Source organism: Rattus norvegicus, chromosome 9 (genome assembly GCF_021556685.1).
Source record: "Rattus norvegicus strain SHRSP/BbbUtx chromosome 9, alternate assembly SHRSP_T2T, whole genome shotgun sequence".
Lineage (NCBI taxonomy): Eukaryota > Metazoa > Chordata > Mammalia > Rodentia > Muridae > Rattus > Rattus norvegicus.
This window is the reverse complement of record NC_141542.1, coordinates 28,527,502-28,552,203: the sequence shown is the minus strand read 5'-3', so window position 1 is coordinate 28,552,203 and position 24,702 is coordinate 28,527,502. Positions and strand designations below refer to the sequence as shown.

At 45.4% G+C, this 24,702-nt stretch overlaps 1 protein-coding gene across 6 annotated transcripts in view; it reads left to right on the top strand.

Annotated features, from left to right (window-relative positions):
- Usp49 (ubiquitin specific peptidase 49) overlaps positions 1 to 24,702 on the top strand; it is a 60,289-nt gene that overhangs the window by 5,582 nt on the left and 30,005 nt on the right. For all 6 annotated transcript variants that reach the window (XR_015628605.1, XR_015628604.1, XR_015628606.1 and 3 more), the window contains 1 exon segment: positions 14,070 to 14,143. The gene's annotated coding sequence lies outside the window, so the exon portion shown is untranslated.

Genomic DNA, 24,702 nt, shown 5'->3' with positions numbered 1-24,702 from the left:
TGTGATTTCAGTCCATATCCACCTAAGTTATCCCAGTAGATCAAAAGTCATCTGTTTTCTTATAAATCTAAAGTGTCAACAGGGAGCCTTGTAGGTAATGTCTTATTTTTAGGAGATTTTACAAAGTAATCAGCACACACTTAATGCTCTAATCATATTCATTGCTTTGCCCTCAATCTTTTACAGGAAAAAAAGTCACTTATTGTTACATTTATAAAACCTTTAGCTGGTATGGTAACTCAGGGCAGTAATTCCAGCATTGAGGAGGCTGAGGCAGGAGAATATCCAGGAGTTTGAGCCTAACCTGGACTACTTAGTAAGTTCCAGGCCAATCTGAGCTCTAAGGTGAGATCTTATCTCACAACACAAAAAAGAAAGCAAGCAAACACTGGTGACAGAAGGTGTCGCTGAGTTGCATGACCCTCAGTTCCAGAACCTGTCATAAATCAACTCCTCACAGCAGTTCTGAGACACTTTTTTTTTTTAATTATTTATTTCATGTATGAGAATACACTGTCAGTGCCTTCAGACACACCAGAAGAGGGCATCAGATCCCATTACAGATGGTTGTGGACCACCATGTAGTTGCTGGGAATTGAACTCAGGGCCTCTGGAAGAGCAGTCAGTGCTCTTAAACTGTGCCATCTCTCCAGCCCCCGAGGCAGGACTCTTAAACTATTGTACTGAAATAAAGAGTCCTTTGAGATGAGATGACTTTCCTATTTCTACAGAGACATATTTATTTGGTCCTTACTAGCCTCTCAGCACAGATACTATTTCTGTCAATTACAACTCAGTGATACCCTTATTCTTTATTTTATATTTGATGATGGGGATTGTACCCCGAGCTTATGTACATAAGCATGTGCTCTACCACCCCGACCCTGAGTTCCTCCCTCAGTCTTGTGTGTGCCCATGCACATGTGTGTGGGGGTAAGTGTGTGTTTCCTCAGTCACTCCCTACCTCTTATCTGTGACGAGGGCTCTCACTGAATCCTGACTTCACCTTCTAAGCTAGGCTGGCTAGCCAGGAAGCTCCAGGAGGCTGTCATGTTTGCCTCCCTGGTGCTAGAGTTAATAAATGCCAACTGTCTGGCTTTTACATGTATGAGTACTAGGGATCTCAGCCGTGAGATTAGTCCTCTCAGTTGGGTCTTCTTTCCAATCTTTACATGATCTCTGGTTCTGTTCTGAAACATCCCCTCTCCTCTTCCTCTCCCTCCTCCCCCTCCTCTTCCTCCTCTTTTTCTTTTTCTTTTCTATTTAAGATTGTGTTTCATATAGCTCAGTTCAACCTAAAATCTGGAACTGTCTCTGTGCGTATGGAAAAGGATAACCTTGAACTCCTTTTTCTTTTTCTTTTGAGACAGGATTTCTCTGTGTACGCTGGTCTTCTGGAGCTTACTCTGTAGACCAGGCTGACCTGGAACTCAAAGATTCCCCCCTGCTTCTGCCTAAGTACTGGGATTAAAGGCATGCACCCCCACCCCCACTCAGCCTGCCTTGAATTCCTAACCTGCCTTTACCTCAGTTCTGGAGCCCAGAAGCTTTCCGCCATACACCCCCCTTTCTGTTTTCTTTTTAAGTGCTGAACCTAGGGCCTGTGCCTGGGGTGACGTCTGATACACATATTACACGGGGCTCTCCTGTGCTCTTCCTTATTCTTATTCTAAAATTGTTTTTGCAAAACCAACAACTCCAAACCAGATTTCTAGCACCTTACTGTGTTGCAGATTGCCAGTCCACTTTTGAAGTTGGAAAACTATTTACTCAGTTGAAAGATTATTGCTATTTGAGGAAAGATGGACGTTATGCTTCAGCTCAGCTATCCATGTTGTCTTTTCCTCTTTATTCTCTCTTTATGTATGCCTGCCTAAAAATGTACTCAGCCCTCTGCTTTCATCTGGTGACATGAATCGGTTTACTCACTGAAATTGAAAACATAGCCTACAGAGTGTGGTGGTTCACACCTGGAGTCTCAGCACATGGGGGACTGAGGCCGGAGGATTACCCATAAGTTCAAGTCCAGCCTGAGTAAGGTCTATCCCTAGCTCTACAGACTGTTAGAAAGCAAAGACTACAGAGACTACTGACTGAGTGCTTACCTTTGTTTGCTGAGCACGTACATTGTGACAGGAACGACGGGGGAGGGGCTTCTATTGGAGAGGTTTCTTTTTAAGGTGTTTGTTTCTTTGAAATGGGGTCTTGGGGTTGGGGATTTAGCTCAGTGGTAGAGCACTTGCCTCCGGAAAAAAAGAAAAAAAAAAAAAAAAGAAATGGGTCTTATGTAGCTGAAACTCTTAAACCTCCTGCCTACACTGTCCAAGTTCTGCAAGTGTAGGCCTGTGCTACTGAACAGTCTAGGCTCTTGAAATGATAGAGTAAGGGGTCTGGGTTTCTGGGTTCGGACCAGTTTTCTCTGCCACTTTGTTTTTTTTTTTACTGGAGCTGGGGACCGAACCCAGGGCCTTGCGCTCGCTAGACAAGCACTCTACCACTGAGCTAAATCCCCAACCCCTTCTCTGCCACTTTGAACTACAAGACAAGGAAAGTCTGAAGTGCAACAGGGAGAAGCAGAGAAACCTGAGTGTCTGGCACCGCAGACAGAATGGACAAGGCCTATGTTGGGGTGAGAAAACACATTCAACAGGCACCCAGAGAAGAGGCCCTCTGCAAAGTAGAGGCTTGGATGAGTCAACTGCAATCTCTTCTCCAGGGCTGCTGTTCCAGGCCCTCTGAAGAGCCTTCCTCCCTCCCCTCCCTTAGGCTTGGTCAGTTTGAGGACAAACAGGAAGGTTGCTTGAGTGACTCCTACAGATCTGGCCTTGAGCTTGTCCAACCAGTCCATCAGCAGGGGCTTGCTGGATGAGATTAAAGCTGCTTGTCTCAGGTCTGGAGGGTGAGCAAGAAGCTGGCCATCTTGGAAATGTGACACCTTTATTACCTAGCTAAATCCACTCTCCCTGTCTGTCTAACTCCTGGTCTCTCACTCCCATGATCTGCAAAATTATATTTTGATGACTCTGTGTTTTACTAGTCTTTCAATCTTGCGGGAAGTTGCAGAAATGACTGGAAGAGATTTTTATATGCCATCATTCAAATATGCCTTCATTCAAACCCACACTTGTTTTTACCTGATTTGTTTTATCATTGCTAAGAATGTTTAAACAAATAACATAGAAGAAAATTAATGAGCACATCTGTCCTAATAGAGAAGAGGGGAGGGACCAATGAACTGGCTCAGTGGTGAAGACCACTTACTGCTCTCGCAGAGGTTCTGAGTTCAATTCCCAGCACTCATGGTGCTGGTGGAGGCAGAAGCAGGCAGATCTCTGTGAGTCAGGTTCCAGGACAGCCAGGGCTATACAGAGAAACTTTGTCTCGAAAAACCAAAACAAAAGAAAAAGAAAGAAATCACACACACACACACACACACACACACACACACACACACACACACACACACTTTTTTAAAGGAGGCTAAGAGATGGCTCAGTGGTTAAGAGTAGTTAAGTGTGGTCCTCAGCACCCACACTGCAGTTCGTAATTGCCTATAACTCCATTTCTATGGGATCCTATGACTTCTTATGGCTTCCAGCATCACAAGGGTTACATGTGGTACATACATACATACATACACACACATATATATACATACAGATAACAGGCAAATGCACATAAAAAATTAAAATCAGGGCCAGGTGTGGTGACCCACCCAGGGGGCAAAGACAGGAAGATCTCTGTGTTTGAGACCAGCCTGGTCTACATAGTAAGTTCTAAGACAGCCAGGGCTACATAGAAAGACCCTGTCTCTAAATAAATAAATACCTTGGAAAAAAATGAAAGGGAATCGGTCTGGTGTATATTCTATTTTAGTCAAAGCCCTTGGGGTGAAGTAATGTCAGGGGTATTGGTTCAAAACCCGGACTTCCAGAAATGAGGTTGAGGCAGAAGGGTTCCCATAAATCCCAGGTCAGCCCGGGCTGCATTGTTTCAGGGGAGCTTGGGCTAGAGTGGGACCTTGCCTTGAAAGGTAAATAAGTAAACACAAGGGCTCGCTAAGGCTACGCAGTGCTTTCTTTAGCACATGCTGGGAAGATTCTGTGACTCGGGAATGACCGATAGGCAGGCTCCTGCTAGGGACAAACACTGTGCTGCGTCTTAGGACATAGTAGTTGCCAATGTTGCACTGTGTGAGAAATGTGCCGTGAAATATTTGAAGTGATATTTCTATCATGAAGATCTTTATGCAGCTTCAAGGAGCTGGAAAGGACCAACATACACAGGGTTCTGCTGCTGGAATGTTGACTGGGATTCATACAAGTCGGTCTGCCTTCCACTGAAGTAGTCTAAAGAAATAGTAACGTAGCCACCACCTCCTACCTAAATGTTGAATCGTTTCCATTGTTATCAGTGAGGAAGTGACCTGACCCCATCTCACCTCCAGACAGACTGCAGTCTACGGTGTTAAAGGTGTGAACCACTCAGGCCTGTCTAGCTGAAGCCAGAGGGTTATGAGTTGCTTTCTGACTGTGTGAAACACGGGACTTGTGGGCTTCATTTCCTTTTCCCCCTCTTTAAGCTGTTATAGAGCTATGAAATATAGCTCCTTATAAAAGCTGATTGTAATAATTAGAAACGCTTCCCTTTCATAAGGACGAGAAAATTACAAATTATTTGGGAGGCATTGTTTCTAGTCATGTGTTATTGTTTCTGAGACATGGACAGTTTTTAAGACTATAATACCATTCCGTTCCCATTCACATGGTAATAGGAGTGTGGGAAGTAAGGGCTCCTCGGAAATGTTCAGTGTTGTTTTTACCATGTGTCAGGTTGTAAACAGCATTCTGTGACAGGTATTTTTTCTCTTTGTCTTCCTTTGAGCTAATTAGTAATTTACACTCTAGTAGCATCTCTCCCAGCTTCCCGGTGTGAAAATGCTGCTACTCCATGCTTTCCCCGCAGTAGGGGCTGACAAATGGATGGAGCAAATGTTGGCTCGCACATAGAAGAGAATCAGGGTAAAACTTGATTTCTCCCTCTCCACCATGCCTTCCTTAGCTGTAGAAGTGTTAGGACCTTCTGGAACCCATAGCTACTGCCCGTGGTTCAGTTTGATACTTTGTGTGCTGTTTCCCACCCCCACTCCTGTGCGGTGGGATTTGGGGAGGATTCGCTCTGCACAGTGTGGAGCCCAGGAAGCTGGTCTTTACTGCCCCGACTCCAGTGGGATAACTAGCCTCCAGCCTCCTCTTCAGAAGCCTCCAGGCAGTGCTGCTCTTGCTGGGCCAGTGACTGCTCCCTCCATGGTGGGAGCTGAGTTAGGAAGATGCCTTTATCTGCCGCTTAGCTCCCCAAAGGGAAAGCTGTCTTACCTCTGTATATCAGCTTTTTCAAAAGACAGCTGAGTGATCAAAATTTAAATTATGACTGAGTTTTAACCTGTGTCTCCTCGAGGTCCTGCTCTTCCCTCCTTCCTGCTCTCTCTATGCTGTCTCAGATGCAGGGCGGGTGTGCAGGGCATTAAGTGTGCTCACTAGCACAGACCTGTGTGGAAATGTTAAAGCAGCAGGAACATTCCACTCCTAGGTTGCCTCCGAAGGGTTCCTTTGTCTTGTCAATGGGAATTTTATTTGAAAATTAAAGCAAGGATGGATAGAGGCTTATTGGTTTATCAGTATTGAGCTAAAATCCTTCTAGAATGGCAGATAAATTGGGGTACTTATTTTTATAATGATAGCTACTGATTTATCAGGATAGTAAGGTCACAGGCCCTGTTAGCACTAATTCAATTCTCCTTGAAAAAAAATTGTTACCTGGAGGTAGTCATGAAGAAAATTGGGTAAGAAAATGTGAATAGCTTATTTCAGTCATTGTTACTATTAGGGTTATCATCACAGGCATTGAGCCTCTGAGGGCGAGTTGGCACTTGTGAACAGAGGTCATCTCATTTATTCGCCTTACAAAGTCTGTGGGTCTGAATTAGTGTTTTGTCTTTATAAACCCAAGTTCCAGCCAGGCATGGTAGAACATACCTGCAGTCCTAACACTTGGAAGGTAGAGGCAGAATGAGCTGGAATTCAAAGTACTATTCAACTATAATACTCGAGCCTCACAGAACACCAGAGTTGGGTTCCCTGACCTACATCAGGTAACTCAAACCCATCTAAGTCCAGCGCCAGGCGACCCATTGCCCTCTTCTGGCCTCTTCAGGCACATAAACCTCCACTGCCCCATACAAAACCTTACAAAGAACAGGCGGCGGCAGCAGCCTGGAGAGAGCTCAGTGGTTAAGAACTCTTGTAGAAGATCCAGGTTTGGTTCCCAGCACCCACATGGCAGTTCAAGGCTGTCTGCAACTCCAGTTCCAGTGAGTCCAACCCTGTACCCATGTAAACCACATAAACGTATGCAGGCATGTTTACATACATATAAGTAAATTTAAAAAAATAACTCTAAGTCTATTTGTCAGTGTCCCATTGCTGTGAAGAGACCACACAACCATGGCGACTCTTATCAGGGAAAACATTTAATTCTGGGTTGCTAACAGTTCCAGAGGTCCTCTATCCTCCTGTTAAGAACATGGCAGCCCACAGGCAGACGTGGTAGCTGAGAGTTCTACATCTGAATCTAAAGGTAGTGGGGGAAAATGAGCCTCTGAAACCCAAAGCCTACCTTCAGTAACACACTTCCTCCATCAAGGCCACACCTTTTAATCCCTCTCAAGTAGTGTCACTCCCGGATGGGGAAGCGTTCAAATATATGAGTCTATAGGAGCCATTCCTATTCAAACCACTACATTGGGGAAAAAAAATCCCAGAATGAGGGATTTAGCTCAGTGGTAGAGCGCTTGCCTAGCAACCGCAAGGCCCTGGGTTCGGTCCCCAGCTCCAGAAAAAAAAAAAAAATCCCAGAATGTCTAGACTATCCTTGTGGATAGCCAATGCTAAATTTACCTTCTCTTGCTTGCTTGCTTGCCTGCTTGCACTTACATTAATTTAGTGTATGTGTGTCGTCTGCATGGACCACAGATTGTTCGTGGAGGTCAGAAGACAGTTTGTGTCAGTTGGTTCTCTTCCACGATGTGGGTTTCAGGGATGGAAGTCATAAGGGTTGGTGATAAACACCTTCACTGAGCCATGTCGGCTGGCCCCAACATTTACCTCTCTGCTCTTTCCTCTACGTTAGTTTTACCGCGTGCTCATGTTTAGACACTAACTGCACCTCTGCACTTTATAACACCTAGAGTAGATCAGATTCATAAGCAACACTACATAAAATGTCGTCCATATGTATTGATCAGAGAGGTATTATCAGATCTAAAGACTGGAGGGTCACTCAGCACTTCCCTCACATGGGCAAGGCCTGGCTTCTACCGTTAGAAAGGCGAAAGTAAGTGAGTCTGTGAAGACCCGGAAGTGAGTGCATAGCCGTGGAGCCAGTGCACTCATGTCCAAATCCCCACAGGCGAGCAACACTGTCCTCCCCGTTACACTGCTAGTGTGACTCTTGAATTCATCGTGGTCTACAGCTATCTTTAAATTCAGTAGTTCCAAACATTTACATATAAATAAAGTGAAACGTTTTTTACCCCCCCCCCCTTTACCTGTAAGACTGACGAACATTTAAAAGTCAGTGCCTGCCAATAGGATGGGCATTTGAGAAAGCTGAGAACCTCGCACACTGTTGTCAGGATGGAAACCTTGGCAGTGTTTATTAGGATTTCAAATGTGTGTATCTCCCTCTTTAGGAATTTGTTCTATATCCATGTACTTGAAATAAAGAGAAGTATGAAGCCTGAAATAGTGGCTTAACATTGCCTAGCATGCATCGGGCTCTAGGTTTGATTCCCATTTAAGAGTGATGAGCGCTGAGGCTGGGGAGATGGCTCAGTGGTTAAGAGCCTCACACTGCTCTGCCAGAGGACCTGGGGTCAGTCCCTCACACCCTTGTGACAACTGACAACTGGCTGTAACTTCAGTTCTAAGTTATTTGATGCCCTTGTCTGACTTCCATGGGCACACATGTAGTGCATATACATACACGCAAACATTTCTTTCAAAGGTTTATTTACTTACATGAGTGCACTGTCTCTGTCTTCAGCCACACCAGAAGAGTGAATTCGACCCCATTACAGATGGTTGTGAGCCACCATGTAGTTGCTGGGAATTGAACTCAGGACTTCTGGAAGAGCAGTCTTAACTGCTGAGTCTCTCTCCAGTCCCCAAAACATACTTTTTAAATTAAAAATAAGAAAAAATTCTATTTAAACTTACTCTTGACATGTAAAACATTTAGAAGGTTTTGTTACATAAATTAATATATGTGTTAGTTCAAAGTGGTTTTCGTTAAGTCTTAGGATTTTGTTGGTTTTGGTTTTTGAGCAAGAGTTTCATTATGTAGCCTCAGCTGTCTTGGAGCTCATTATATAGACCAGGCTGGCCTCAAACCCACAGTGATCCAGCTGCCTCCGCCTCCGTAGTGCTGAGATCGATGGTATGCGCCACCACAGCCCACCCTTTCAGACCCAGCTGGATTTTTTTTTATTATGAATTGTGTATGTGTGTGTCTGTATGTAGGTTGGAGGATAATTGTGTGTGGGACTTGGTTCTCTTGTACCCATGTTTCGTGGGAACTAAAATCATGTCATCAGGCTTGGGGACAAGCACCTTCACACTACATGGCTTAGGTACTCTTGCTTCAGTGGCCCAAAGCTGTGTGCTCATCTTCCTCATGTTCTATCCCTATGGAATCCTTTCTAATATGTCTTTTATAAGCTCTTAATTCTAGATGCAATCTTTGTAAAATATTTAGTAATGGGAGGTGTTTATCTTTAGTCACCAAATAGGTTCCACCCTGCTCTGGTAGAATTTGGCTTTAGATCGCCTGGAAATGCCATCTATATCTGGCTTTTACTTTGTTTACTATTTGAAGGTCTATTCACGCTGGATGCAGACTTAGCTAATTGATGTTAACTGTGGCATAGTATTCCATGGTGTACATAGGTCCCCATAGCAATGGGTACCTAGGCTACTAGAAACAGTAGTTCCAGTAGCAATCTTGCAGTGTCCAATACCGGCATAGTTTAGAATTTATGAGATATAGGCCCAGGATTGCCATGATGGTGTAAGAGCTGTTAAGAGCTAAGCAGATCTATCACACTGCGCCCACAAGCATGGCATGTTTGTAACTGCCCCAGGACTTATATTTTTATCTTTTTCCATTTAGTGATGATGTCTCAGTGTAACTTGGGCAAGGTACTAATGAGCTAGAACATTTCTTCCTGTTTCAGTTAATTGCTTCCCTTCTGTGCATTGCCTCTGTATACCCTTTGTTTCCTATAGAAAGTAGAAATTATATGATTCTAATAATCTGTAAGCTTAATATCTACACACAGTTGCACACTCCCTGGTTGGTTTTAAGCCATAAGAATATTATCTGAGTGTCGTCTGTTAACTCTGCCTGTGTTGTTCGTTATGGACTACAAATGACTTCATGTAGTCAGACCCACCACTCGTAGCCTTACTAGGTTTTCCTATAGTGCTCCTTGGACTGGCGCTCCCAGGTTGTCTCCTGGATGTCTGTCTTCGCGTATGGAATCGGCTTTCCTGGTATACTTGATGTATGTGGAGCCTTCTGCCTTTCCTCCCTCCCTCCCTGCAGCTCCATCCTCCTCCCTTCTCTTTCCTGTGCTAGGGACCAGGTCCCTTAGACGTGACCTGCAGCCTCTGCAGCTCAGACATCTCAGCCCCTGGTGTAATTTTTGACACTGTTTTAACTTTTGGGTAATTTAGCAAGAACTGACACCTTTTCTTTCTTTCTTCTTTTTTTTTAAAGATTTATTTATATATTTATGTATATGAATGCTTTGTCTGCGTGTACACCTTAACTGCTGAGCCATCTCTCAGACCTTTTATTTTTTATTTATTTTTATCTTTTATAAAGTTTCTCCACCTATGAGCATGAGCATGAAAGAATAGACATAATTGGTTTTTTTCTTTTCTTTTGTTTCTTTTGGTGTTTGGTTCCTCTCTGTGTCTTAGCTCCATTTGCCTTGCTTTTCAGCCTCTATCATTTTACTTTTTTAAAAAGACATCTCATTTTGCAGCTCTGGTTGGCTAAGAACTTAGACCAGACCAGACTAACACTCAGAGATACCCTCTGCCTCCGTCTCCATGGTGCAGAGAAGATGTATGGCTTATCAACATTTACTTTTCTATCCAGGGCCACAGCAGAGTCTCAAGTGTTCCTTTCTGTAACTGGATGATATTCCCTGAAATAGCCTTGGCTATCACTCCATGGTGCTAGAATTAAAACTAGGGCCTGTTAGGCCAGGGATCTACCACTGAACAATCTCTCCATTGCTTATGACACCAAATGGTCTCTATGTTTACTATTGTTTTGCGAAATTTAAGTCCTATTTTCTTCCTCATCGGGATATAGTTCTACTTTGGTGAATTTTATTTTATTTATTTTTTCCAAGGTAGGGTTTCTCTATGCAGCCTTGGCTGACCTAGAACTCACTCTGTAGACCAGGCTAGCCTCAGACTCAAGAGATTTGCCTGCCTTTGCCTCCCGAGTGCTGGAATTAAAGGCACGTGCCACCATCACCTGGTTCATTTGGTGAATTTTAAAGCTGAAAAAAAAAATCTATGCTTTACATTTAAAGATTCTTTTCCCCCGTTTGGTTTTCTGTAGCTCAGGGTAGATAGACCTAGAACTACGTGGGCTGGCCATGAAGTCAAAGCATGCCCGCTGGCCCAGCCTCTGGAGTGCTGGGCTGCCAGCACTGAGCCAACACACTCGCCTCCATGTTTATATTTTACAGAGCTCAAACGAAGCATCGAAAGGGCTTTTCCACTACTGCTCCCTGCTTGGTCCCAAGGTTCTAACCGCTTTGTGGAAAAGGATAGGTTCACAGCTCAGTAATTGCAGGCCATAGACACAGACTGTAAACTGTGTTCTTGGTTACTGGAATGCACCAGTAAAGCACTTGGCCTGGTGCCTCTGCTTCCTTGGCCATGCATGTGTGGGCTCTGCATTGTCTGACCCTGCATTGTTCTGTAGGACACCTCTAACACCTCTCTCATTTTGAGGCCTGATGAGGCAAAAGTGTTTGAAGCACCCCAGCACAGTGATGTTATGTAGGAGATGCAGGGGACATCCCCACATGTCCCCTCCCTGCTAAAGTCACAGCTTTGTGCTTGCAAAACTGTGGTGGTAGTGTTTCTTTTTAAAATTTTAAATGTGTCTGTCTGTCTGAGTGGGGCCATGTGAATGCAATGCCCACAGACTCCAGAAGAGGGCCCCCTGGTGCTAGAGTGACCTGTACTTGTGAGCCACCTGACATGGGTGCTTGGAAACCAAACCTGGGTCCTCTACAAGAACTCTTCACTACTGGGTCATCTGTAGCCATTGTTCAGTCTGTCTGTCTGTCTTCCTTCCTTTTGTAAACTTTTAACAATTGTTTTATTTATTTATGGGGTGGTACCCTTGGAAACCAGAAGAGGTATGGGAACCCAGGAGCTGAAGTTACAGATAGTTGTGAACCTCCTGACATGGGTGCCCAGGTCCTTTTGAAGAGCCTGTGTGCTCTTAACTGTTGAACCATTTTCCATCCCATTTTCTAGTATTTCTAAGGAGTCCTTGATGACAGAATTACTGTTTTGAAAGCAGTATATGTTGGACGGTTAGACTCTTGCAGTGAACGGTATGTGTTGTATGTAGAAGCATGAAAGGTAGGAAGAGAATTCCAAAGTGATGAATTGGGAGCGCGATGAGGTCATGGCCATCCGTGGCTGCCTCTGCTGCTCAGCCTAGGTGGGCTTTGGGATTGCTCTGAGAACCTGACCACACTAAGCCAGTACTCTAAGCTCATTTCATTTAATTTAATTTTTTAATAAGAAATCCTCAGTCTAGAATTCTCATCTAATTATGTCCTTTATCCCCTACGAAGCTAGGTGGATAAAACTAGGTATGATTTAAGTAAAATAAAGAACCAAATGCCAAACACATTTCAGAATTCTTTGAATTCTGCCTGGATGACCTGGCTCTTTGATCCCAGCTTGCTCAGAGCGCTGGGAATGTTTAAATACCGGGTCTTCTCTCAGCGGAACAGTATCTCCCGTGCACTCATCTGTAATGCACTTACACGCGTTTCTTATGGATGTGGGCAGCAGCGTTGGGAGTTCTGCTGATGCTATAAGGGAGGAAGTCATAGGTGAGCTGTCCAAGTCTCCCAGCTTACAAATGGATAACCTGGACCATACACTCAAGCCCTCTGGTTCTAAAAGGAAGGCTTTTTCGCTCCTGTGCCTACCTTTGTAGATGAGCGGATCCTTCCACTGTCTCACTGGGTATGGTGGAGTACAGGGTCAGATCTCACTTGAGATTCGTGGTACTAGGATTTGAACTGAGGGCCTTGAGCTGCAACATGAGTTTCGCTGATGACAAGTTAAGGTTGTAGGCTAGGGATAAGCACTATTGGTAGAGTGCTTGCCTCATGGGGGAAGCCCATCATTTGATTCTATACTCACCCACAAGGAGCAGGCTGGCCTCGGACTCAGCTTCTAAAGCACTAGGTTCAAAAGCATGCGTACCACACCCACCATGGCCTTCTGACTAAGATTGAATATAATGTGTTAAACGTAAATTCCACGTGGTTACATGTCTTACAGCTATTGAGTGTAGAGGTGATTAATGTCGTTAGCTGGGGAGAGGGGACATCTAAAGTTAAATGGAAATTACTTGGTTTTAACTGTAATTAGCTTTGAGGGGAGATGTTATTACCTTTGAAGTCAGAGTGTTTGGGTGAGAGAGGCAAGTGTTTAAATTTGAGGTTCCATCTATACAGTGTCAGTGTAGTTTGTCTGGTAAGTGTCTCTAACTTGCTGCCTATAGTGTATAGTAAATTAAGCTCTTCCTATAAAGCTTTTGTGAGAGTCGCAGTCCGCAGCTCTTCCGCCCTGTGGGCTCAGACTTTTCTTGCCCTGTAGTACTGATTAGCGCCAAGTGGACCCAGATGTGAACTTTGGTCCTCTGATTTTCCGAAAGGCTCTATTCACACAGGCCATTGTGGATTTGTATTCCTAACTAAAGAAAGGGAGCAAAAGAGAGGTGGGGAGAGCCTAGCTTTGCACTGATGCAGACAACTTTCAGCTGTCCTTGGCCTGAGCGCTTCACCCCCACCCAATCCCAGCTCCGGCCTATTGTGTGAGCTCTTTTCTTCTCTGATCTCCCAACATTCTTCTCCCGGTCCCTTTTAGAGATCGAACTACAAATTCTTCCCCTGTAGAAAGCAGAGCAATGTCCCTTTGTTGACAGCCATTCTTTGGGGAGCCGCCCACTCCAAGGAGACGGACCTTAGAGGGGGGCCCCATATCAAGGGTGCATATTTTCAAAAAGAAAGTTTCCCTCAAGAGGAATTCTTGTGTTCACTGTTAGACTGATAAAACAGAGAACTGGCCATCCTGTTACAGAGTATCTAACACACCAATCAAGTTTTATTAAATCCCAAATAAAGTGTCAGAAATCTAGAAAAGGATTACATATGTAATCTAATGAACTCATAAACTCTATCTTTGCTTAATATAATATCCTTGTGTATAGAATGTGTTGCTTTTAAAGACACTTGCTACTTCCGTATAGGGCAAAGCCCAGTTAGTACCAAGGAGTTGCCTCACCCCTCCCAAGCCATCGTGCTTTGCATGTGCATCAGGAAGTTTAGCATTTGGTCCTAGAGTATTTCCTTAACATGATTTTTCAGTTCTCACTGTTTCAAGTTATATACAAAGACAGTGTGTGATCTTAACAGAAATGCTTTTTTTCCCCAGAAGAAAACCTTTAATGCTTGCATTTATGGTTCATTTTCCCTGTAAATGACTGAATCCTTGGCTGCTCTTAGCTAAAACGTGGGTCATATTGTTTCCCGTTGTTTGAAATGTCAAAGTTGAAAAGCTGTAGGGATTTCTCTGTTGTAATATACTAATCCTTTTCTGAAACTGTTTTATAAAAATTGCTTTCTTCTCGCTGTGTATCAGCCTTTGCTCAGAGGTTGTTTCCCCTTGTAGGTAACAGAGAAGAGGCAAACCAGCCAGTGATTATGTGAGAATATGGAAGACGATGGGAGCGGCTTGTTCAATGGGTAAGGAAGAACCTGTGGGGAACTCGTATTAGTGAGACTTGTTCAGTCCTGTGGGGGAGGGAGTAGCGGTGACCTGTGTCTTGGCGATGTTCTGAACTCTCCATAAAGTCTTGGGTGGCTTGACATTTATTGATGGAGGGACTGTGCTTGCAATGGCCTGTGGAGAGTAGTTATCCACCCCCTTTCTCTGAACACTGCTGAGGTCAGGCTCACCGTGGGGGCTTGTTCATGGGAGCACTGTAGATGCGTGTCAGCAGTAATCAAATAAACTTTCAAAACCCATATATTTTTATTGTCCAGAACTCAAGTATTCTAGATAATCCAAACTCTCCGTGAATGTTATCAGAGTCTAGAAGCGTATGTGGCATTTATTTGGGCAGCCCTTCTTTGTTGAGGCAGTGGTTCTCAACCTTCCTAACGCTGCAAGCCTTTATTTAATACAGTTCCTCATGTGGTGATCCCCAACAGTGAAATGGCTGCACGGGTTGAGAACCGATGCGTGGTGGGGAAACCATGAGCTTCGCAGGCCTACTTTGGGGCAGTTGTACTCAGTGGCAGCGCATGCAGTGACGGTTTCCTTTCTCTTCTCCCGTCCCCCTCGCCCAGTATTGTTTGAGAATCTTTCCTAAACACTGACCCGAGTGTGGTGTTTAACAGTGTCTCACAGGCTTCTGGGAAGGGCTTCGCCTTTCAGGGATTGATGGGATTGGCATTATTTGAATAACAATGTTGGAACATGGTTTGTCTTCCGTCCTTATCCACTCCTGGGCAAGCGCTGAGTTTTCATAAGGCTCCTAACTATGAAACTGACTGGAGGCAGAGGTAGAGAGAAGGACCCACCTCTTCCATAATTAATCCTGGGCGTTAAAAGGATTTGTAGAAACTATAGAGCCCATTCTTCACTGCAGCTTCGCTAGGAGCCATAAGCCCAGTGTGGGCCAAGTCAGGAGCCCTGCCTGCCCTTTGTGTGGCCTGCTCCTAGCTTCGGAAAGCGCCTTTGCAGAGGGTTTTTATCAACTTAACCGAGCAGCTACTATGTCGCAGCCCCTGTATGTTATGATCTGGTAGGGGCTGGAAACAAGGCAGTAAAGAAAATGGGAGAAAAAGCCTTGCTAGAGCCCATGTCGCTTCCAGCCTTTGAGTTTTTTGCACTAGACATAGCTCCCTTCCCAGGGGAATGTGAGTTAACAGTGTGTGTGTGTGTGTGTGTGTGTGTGTGTGTGTGTGTGTGTGTGTGTGTGTGTCCAGTGTCTCATTATGTAGCCTAGGCTAGCCTTTAGCTCATAGTCCTCTCAGTGTACACTGCTGTGCCTGGCTATCACTGTGAATATTATACAGCGTCACTGGACTCACATTTCCCAGTGCTTCAAGGACAGTGTGGCCTGACATTTTGTGATTTTTTTAAAATTATTTTTCAAGGGCACCAAATGACTTAGAAAGTTTAGAATTCTAACGGACACCCCCAACCCCAGTACAGCAGTAGAGATGGATCTGCCAAACCTTTCTCCTTATCTGACTTGAACTCATTTGTTTTCAAAATTAGAGCCAGTTTTGCCAAGATGTTTAAAGGAAATAAAACACCAGTTAGTTTTCAATTTATTCTACTGCTTTTTATTATTTGAAGAAAAATGCGCTTGCATGTATGAGCTTTTCTCTGCATGGTGAGTTGTTCCCAAGACCCTGTAATTTCCTTAAAGAGACTTTTATATAGGATGAGATTACTTGGCTCATTAGACTGGGTCACTTCATAATGATGGGAAGGTTAACAGATATAGCCGTCCGCTCACCAGCTAGATGTCTGTGTAGCACCCACCAGCTCCACAGAACTGAGAGTATCAATAGAATACTAATGAGAGGAAAGCGACATTCAAAATGGGGAGACTGCAGACCCCAGGGCTTATTTTAACACACGCTTTCACAGAAGCACCCCCCCCCCTTTTTTTTTTTCTTTTTTCTTTTTTTCGGAGCTGGGGACCGAACCCAGGGCCTTCCGCTTGCTAGGCAAGCGAGCACCCCCTTTTTTTTAACCTGGCATTTGGCCTCCCTTTCCTTGATGTTGAGATGCTTTTTAATCAGAGAACTCAAGTGGCTGCTGTCCACGCCGCGTCCCTCCCTGGCAGCTATCAGGTCAATCCCCCAGCACCAGTCCACGCTTAGCTGCGCTTCTGGTTCTAAGATCTGGAGTGCCCAGCTGCCTTCTGCTGAGAAAGAGGTCATCATACCAGGCATGGTGGCACATGCCCCTAATCCCAGCACTCAGGAGGCAGAGGCAGGTGGATTTCTGTGAGTTCAGAACCAGGCTGTCTACAAAGTGAGTTCTAGGGCATCCAGGGCTGACTGTTAAACAGAGAAACTCTGTCTCAGAAACACACACACACACACACACATACACACACACACACACACACACACACACGCACGGGGTGGGGTGGAGAGGGAGAGAGGGAAAGATTGAAATTGATTTGACTACTCAAAGCCTCAAAGCTCAGGAGCAGATTGAGAGAGAGCCTTAGGGAGGTCTGTCCTGGTTGGGTATTTTTGTCAATTTGACACCAGCTACAGTAACAGTTTTCAGAGAACGGCAGGACTGACGGGTGTTGCTCAGTAGCAGAGTTCTTGTTTAATATACAGGGTCAGTGATTAACCTTAGCACAGTAGAGGGAGGGAGGGAGGGGAGGAGGGAGGGAGAGAGGGGAGGAAGGGGGAGGGAGAGGGAGGGGAGATGAGGAAGAACATGTGTGAATGAATTTTATTCCCTTGATGCTGACCGGCGTTCAAGTCAGGCAAACCAAAGTTGGAACCAGTGCACAGGAAGTATTGAAATAAGGGGAAATTTTTTTTATTAGTTTGGGGGGGGTGGCTTTTTCTTTCTTTCTTTTTTAGGTAGAGTCTGTATTGTGGAGCAAGCTGTCCACAATACAGCTGTATCCACCTGTCTCTGCTGGGATTACAGGCTGGGGTTAACACACCTGACTTAGGAGTGGGGAGTTTTCCCAGGTGTAACTTTTATGCTTGGGTGAGGATGAACATCTGCCATGTCTTTCTGACATTTGTCTGAATAGCCTGTAATTACATCATATTCTATAGGTTCTAGAGAATGGATTTCAGTAGTCACTAGGTTTACTGCTATGCGGTTGGTCGTATTATGTTTTTATAAAGATTCATTTATTTCACATATGTGAGTACACTTGCTTGCTCATCTTATTTTTAAGCTGATTTCAAATATTTTATTTATTTATTTATGAGATTGACTTTCTCTGTGTAGCCCTGGCTGTCCTAGAACTCGCTTCTCTTCTGACCCTTTCAGAACCAGCAGCGGTATGGGCAATGAAATGGCTCGGCAAGTGTGAAAGCTTGCCATGAAGCCTGACAGCCTGAGCCTGATTACCCAGAGCTTACACTGGGAAGGAGAACCGACTCCTACAAGTTGTCCTCTGACTTTTACATGATGTGGCGCACACACACCTCCACACACGCATGCACACACACATTAGAGGTGTCAACTAAAGCTCTCTGCCGAGCCTGGTGCATGACTGAGCCTGGTGCACTTCTGGTGTTGGCTGCCTTGAGTCCACACCACTGACTTGGCTGGGACTTCAAACCCTGCTCTCTCCAAACCCTCAGGTTGCTACTCTGTGCCTTCTGAGCAGATCTGCTGCACTCCATGTGAGAGGCTGTGAGGAATATGCTTACTCTGTCTTGCCCATTATTAGAACCCTACAGGAGCAATTAAAAAAAAAATTCTCAAGGGGTTGGGGATTTAGCTCAGTGGTAGAGCACTTGCCTAACAAGCACAAGGCCTTGGGTTCGGTCCCCAGCTCCGAAAAAAAGAAAAAAAAAGAAAAAAAAATTCTCAAAAGACAATGTAGTAGGGCTGGAGAGGTAGCTCATCACTTGCTGCTGTTGTAAAGAACCCGGACTCAATCCCCCAGCACCCATTTGGTGCTCACAGCCATCTGTAATCCCAGTTCCAGGGGGGTCAACAGGTATATAGCATTCATGCATGCAAAACATCCATTTATAAATTAAATGTAAAGAAAATCTATTTTAAAAGTTAAAGCAATATAATAAAAAAATTTAAAACTCTAATGGGTGGGAGGTACATTTTATTTAGTGGTACAGTCAAATAAATTCCCTTATTCCCTACAAACAACCCTAATGAAACTCACTGAGTCACCAAAAAAGTAAAAACAAATGAAGCAGGAAGGGGGCTGGTTAGGTGGTAAATGCTTGTGGCCACCTCTCCACTTAGCAATAAGACCAAGCTGGGGAACGCACATGTGGAGAGTCACATCCGATCCTCTGCAGGTAAAGACGACAGTCACTGACCAGCAACTGCTGTGGAGCCCGCAGACCCCCACGAGCCACACAGTCCAGCCATGGTTTACAGCCTCTGTCCCACATTCCTCACTTGGCACAGCTCGAACCTGCCATTTTGTTCAGAAAGAAAGACTCCAGATACTCAGTAGGCCCCCTAGATGAGTCTGCTACTGTGATTCTGTCCCCACTAGAGCTGCAGTGTTTGAGGTTACATTTCAGTGTCTCTTCTAAGCCTTCCTTGGGCAAATCCTGCTTGATCTTTCCCCTGTTTGCCAAGCAGTTACTTGGTCATGCAAAGTGAGACTTTGAGAAAGGCATTGCCAGTTCAGTGCTGCAGACCTCAGGCCTCCGGTCGTGCAAGCAGTGAAAGCCTTACCTCAATGGCATGGCAGGCTGTGTGGAACTGTGGTTGGCTTCCATTCAAAGAGAACTAGCCACAACCCAGAGTAGTCATATCCCAGACATACTTTGTCTGTTACCTGTATCATTTGGCCAGGAGGAAGGGGCGTCTGTGGGTGTCTGCCAGAAGGACCTTAGCAGGAGCCTGTTAGTCAGGCTAGGTTGGTTCAGTGACTTCTGAGCTGAAGGAGTTTGAGCACTGTTGATGCCAGGCATCGCTGGAAGCAGCTCTTACCTGTTAACTCACTAACAGTGCATGATTCCATGCACACTAACAGAACTGTCTTGTTTCCTGAAGACACCGAGGTCTCGCTCAAGACACCGCTTGTCAGTCACACAAGCTAACAGGAAAGAGATTGACTCCCAGACCCTCTAGCTTGGCTTGACCTAAGAGCTGTGCTGGTTGGTGCCTGTTGGTGACGATTAAAATATTATCATTTTATTGTTGTATGGACAGAAAAAAAAAGTACTTTTAGTGAGGAAATAATAGTATACAAAAGAAAGCGTCAGCTCACATGGGAGGCACTCTAGAGAACTGCTCTAGACTCTGAGAACCAAAGGCTGACAGTTCCTTAAGCTTGCTGCCACCCCCCTCCCACCCCGCCCTTTGTTTTTTCTTTTCAAGACAGGGTCTCACTAGGGAACTCTGGAATTCTGGCTGTCCTAGAACTCACCGTGTAAAACAGGCTAGCCTCGAAATCTGCCTGCCTCTGCCTGCTGAGCGCTGGAATTAAAGGCATGAGTCACCATGCCCAGCTTTTTTTTTTTTTTTTTTTTTTTTTGACATTTATTTTGTTTGTGGAGGTGTGTACAGATTCATGGGGGGGTCAGAGGATAACAGACTCTTTCCTCTGTCCTCGTGACTCCCAGGGCTCAAACTTGGGAATTTCAGTTTGTCAGCAAGCCTTTACCCCTGAGCAACCTCACCAACCTGGCTTTGTTATTCTTTTGAGTCAAGAAGCAATTTTATATTTAATGTAATAAAAACCTGAGCTATAATAAATACCCTTGTTTATCCACACACAGAACAAAGTAATAGTGGCTGTGTGGTCCAGCGGTCACGTCCACCATGTCAAAGTAATGACAAGTATGTCTGCCAGGACTGTTCTCAGGTGCTTTGACCTATGGCTTCATGGATCTTTCAAGTGCACGAAACTCATGCCACGCTCGCACACACAAAAACACACACTGGAAACTACAGTCCACTGTCTTCACCATGAAAACAAAACACTTTAACATTAAGAATGTTGGAGATAAAATCTCTTTCTAAAGAACCAGTGTTTCCCAAGATCAGACTGGGTAAGATTCAACCTGGTCAGTTAAATTGTTGTTCTGAAGGCCGTGGTTACCTCACTCATCTGGATTTGTCCACTCGCTTCCATTGGAGTCAGGACAAATAACCTTGGACCACATGAACTCTGAAGTGATAGCAGGATCCTGTCCATTCGTTTTCTCATTTTTCAGATAAAATAAGCTCAGAGGTCACAGGCAAGGGTGTTGCATGGGTGAGGTCCATCTGTAGTCTTCAGGCGCTGTGCTGTTTTTGGGATCGTGTCTCGCTGCGTGGAGCTCGCTAAGCAGGCCTGGCTGACTGTGAGCCCTAGGGGTCCTCTTGTCTCTTCCTCTGAAGTGCTGGGATAACAAGTGTGTTTGGGAATCAAACGTGTACAGCAAGCACTCTACTGACTGAGGGATCTTCCCCAGCCCTGGTCACAGGTCTTATGTATTTAAACATTTCGTTCTCTTCAGAGAGCTGCCCTCAAACTCACAGAGATAGTCTGCCTCTGCCTGTGCAGGGATTAAAATTGTGTGCCACCATGCCTAGCTCAGAGTCCTTCTTTTAAGGGTGAATAACACCCCATTGCATGTAACCCATGCGTCGGCATCTTGGTGGCTCTTCCTTCTCGTCAGTAAAGCGATACATACTACTACTGTGGACACTGCTGCAAATGTGCTTCTGGGACTCCTGCTTCAAAATTCTTAGACACAACTGGAGAGATGACTTAGTAGTTAAGAGCACTTTCTGGGGGCTGGAGAGATGGCTCAGCGGTTAAGAGCTCCCGACTGCTCTTCCAGAGGTCATGAGTTCAATTCCCAGCAACCACATGGTGGCTCACAACCATCTGTAAAGAGATCCGATGCCCTCTTCTGGTGTATCTGAAGACAGCTACAGTGTGCTTATATATAATTAATAAATAAATAAATAAATAAATAAATAAATAAATCTTAAAAAAAAAAGTGCACTTTCTACTCTTCTAGAGGACCAAGTTCAGTTCCTAGCACCCACATGAGGGGGTGCACACAACTGCCTGTAACTCCATTTATAGAGTCCTTACCCTCTCTGGCTCTGGGTACCCACACATACATGGCAGAGACTCAGATACATAATATGAAGGTAGAAATAAATAATAAAAATTTCAAAACAGAAATGTTTAAAAACTTCACATGTGGTACATATACATAAATGCAGGCATTCACACACACACACACACACACACACACACACACACACACACACACGCATAAATATCTTTTTAAAAACCGTTCTTGGCAGCTCCGAGGTGGCTCAGTCCACCTGTGTGAGCCTGAGGCCCTGAGTTTGGAGCCTTCGCAGCCACATGACAGCCAGCATGGCTGGCAAGGTGCCTCGGCAGGGAAAGGCTCGTGTGCCTGGCTGATGGCCTGATTCTGGTGCCTGCAGCCACATGGCAGAAGGAGAAGTGACCGTCACAAGTTGTCCTCTGACCCCGACAAGATTATAAGCATGTACCTCCACACTTGGCTGCCTTTCATATTCAAGGGAATTTGCATGGCCTTGGAGACAAGAGGAGATGACAGTTGCCTTCCGATGAGAGAAGATGTGTTTACAGATGGGAAGTGCCCGTGTTCGGTGGACTAGTGAACAAGCAGCCGGTCTGTACAGTAGGAGCTCAGCTCAGCCTAGGACATAATAAGCATGTGCGCCCTGGACCTAGTGGAACAAGTCGGTCTGTCCTTAGAAGCAACTTTTTATGGAGGAGGGTGTTGGCTGGAAACTTTTTTTTTTTTCCCCCAGAGCTGGGGACCGAACCCAGGGCCTTGTGCTCGCTAGGCAAGCGCTCTACCACTGAGCTAAATCCCCAACCCCTGGCTGGAAACTCTTAAAGATGGGTGAGGCAGAGTCCTCGGTCCTGAGCTGATGGAAGCATTGTGCATAGAAAGGGGCATTTCAGTTAGCTTTAAATAGGACAGACTCCATGTTTAACATGCCTTGTTTCCAGGCCTCCAATGCTGTCTTATAAAGACTTTTAGTGTCCCCTAAGAGCCAAAAAAAAAAAAAAACCAAAAACAAAAAAAAGTCTGCTCAGCTTCCGGCAGGCCCTCTGCTTGCCCGTGGCCAGTCCCTTTTTACCCACTCAGAAGTGTTGCTGCACAGAGCTTCTTGTACTTCCTGCACCCTTCCTTAGCTCGCCCTCTGATTCTTTTTTTTAAACAAAGCAAACAAACCCAAGGCCAAACGTTCTATTTTACTATATGCTACAATAAATGTAAGTAAAATAATTACAACCTTGTGAAATAGAAATTCATGAAAATTGGGAGAGGTTAATGTTAAAAAGACTGGCAGGCAAAATAGTGTATAGACGGCACATGTTAAATGGTTCACGTTTAGTTCCTTCAGTAGTCACTGGTTCCTAAGAAGTGTTTCAAGAAGTACCCGAAAGATGCGACTAGAAAAGCAGTGAGGGCTGCAGAGACGGCTCAGGTGCTGGTTCCCAACACCCACATGATAGCTCACAAGCCTGTAACTCCAGTCCTAGGGGATCCAACACCCTCTTCTGGCGTCCACAAGCTTGCGTGCACATGACGCACATATATATATGCAGACAAAATCCTTACACACATAAAATAAGTAAACTTTAAAACTTTAACGAAAGGGACAGACGTTCTGGGGTCTGTGGAGTTCACCTGTCCCCATCAGCAGAGGGTCATACTGAACATTCTGCAGACACCACTCTTTCAAGTGCGCAGCCTTCATGTGCTGAGCCTATGCTCCAACCAACCACCTTCTTCATGAAGGCAATGCTGGAGGAACTCATCCTGGCATGACACAGTCTAGAGCTGGCTTGGCCGGCTGTCCTCAGGCCAACGTCACGCTCTGGTTCTTAAACAACAGTTGTATTTGCACTCAGTGCTTCCCAGTGTCTCTCCAGGAAGCCGGCCACCCTAAATTGCATTCAAGTGTCTTTCATGGTGTGCATGCCTTCCAGAATCCTGAATGGTGATGGTAATGGTAACTCTTCTCAGTTGACGAGGGCCTCCCTTGCATGCTAAGTGGGCCTCCCGTCCACTCATCCATCCATCCATCCATCCATCCATCCATCCATCAGTCCCTCCCTTCCCTGTCTGTGAAATGTCTGATAGTGTAAAGCACAGCAGCTCCATAGCAAGCTGTGTCCTACAGCCTAAGGATTGCCTGGGGCAGTGGGCGGAGACTCCGCTGAACTTAGGGCAAGCCAAGCCGACAATGTTCCCTTACTCAGGAGCAGCCTTAGGTCACTTCTCTTAGGAATCCTCTCCCCATTTCTGCTGTTATTTTCCCCTCCCTGTCCTTTTCTCTCTTTTGTTTGATAGGAGGTAGTTGAGATAGGGTCTCATACAGCCCTGGCTGTCCTGTAACTCCATCTGTACATGAGGCTGGCCTTGAACTCACAGATCCTCCTGCCTCCGCCTCCCAAGTGCTGGGATTAAAGGCGTGCACCTTTACTATACTACTACTGCCTTTCTTTTCTCTTAATTATGTGTATGTGTCCGTATGGAGGTGTGTGTACATGTGAGTGCAAGTGCTTTTAGAGGCAAGAAGGGGTTGGGTCACCTAGAGCTAGAGTTAACATGTAGTTGTGACCCCCTTGAACTATGTGTTAAGAATCAAACTAGATCTGCAAGAGTAGTGCCTGCTCTTAACTGCTTAGCTATCTCTTTCTGTTTTTTGTTTACTCGTGCGTGTCTGTGTGTGCATGCACACACTCACATGAGTGCACTCATGTGTATGTGTATATGTGTACATGTACATGTGGAGGCCAGAGGACAGCTGAAGTTGATGCTGGATGGTTTCCTTAATCACTGTCCAGTTTACGAGACAGGGTCTGTCACTGAAGCAAAGTGACTACACTTACTGGTCAGCTTGCCTCTGCAGGCCTAGGGTTACGAGCAGGCTTGAACAGAAAGTGCCTTGTCAGCAGAGGCCTCCCGGGTCCTCCTCTCTCCTCCCCCCCCTTTCCTCTCCCAGGTCCTCCTCTCTCCTCCCCCCCTTCCTCTCCCAGGTCCTCCTCTCTCCTCCCCCCCTTTCCTCTCCCAGGCACTCCTCTCTCCTCCCCCCCTTTCCTCTCCCAGGCACTCCTCTCTCCTCCCCCCCTTTCCTCTCCCAGGTCCTCCTCTCTCCTCCCCCCCTTTCCTCTCCCAGGCACTCCTCTCTCCTCCCCCCCTTTCCTCTCCCAGGCACTCCTCTCTCCTCCCCCCCTTTCCTCTCCCAGGTCCTCCTCTCTCCTCCCCCCCTTTCCTCTCCCAGGTCCTCCTCTCTCCTCCCCCCCTTCCCTTCCCTCCCATCCCCTTTGGTGCAGACCAAGCGGAGCTGTCTAGGCATGGGTTACAGGTGCGGACACCACACTCGGTTGCAGTTGAACTTTCAAGAAAACATTTTTGGGCAACATCATATAAGCTCGTAAATTTCATTGCTATGGAGACAAAAGTAGTCAAAATTACTTGGACAAAGAGTTGGTAGAGAGAGCGTGGTTTGTGCCAGCAAGATTTGCACACTTGTCTCTGTCCTTGTCAGAGCAGTGCAGCTTAGTAATGGGAGAGGG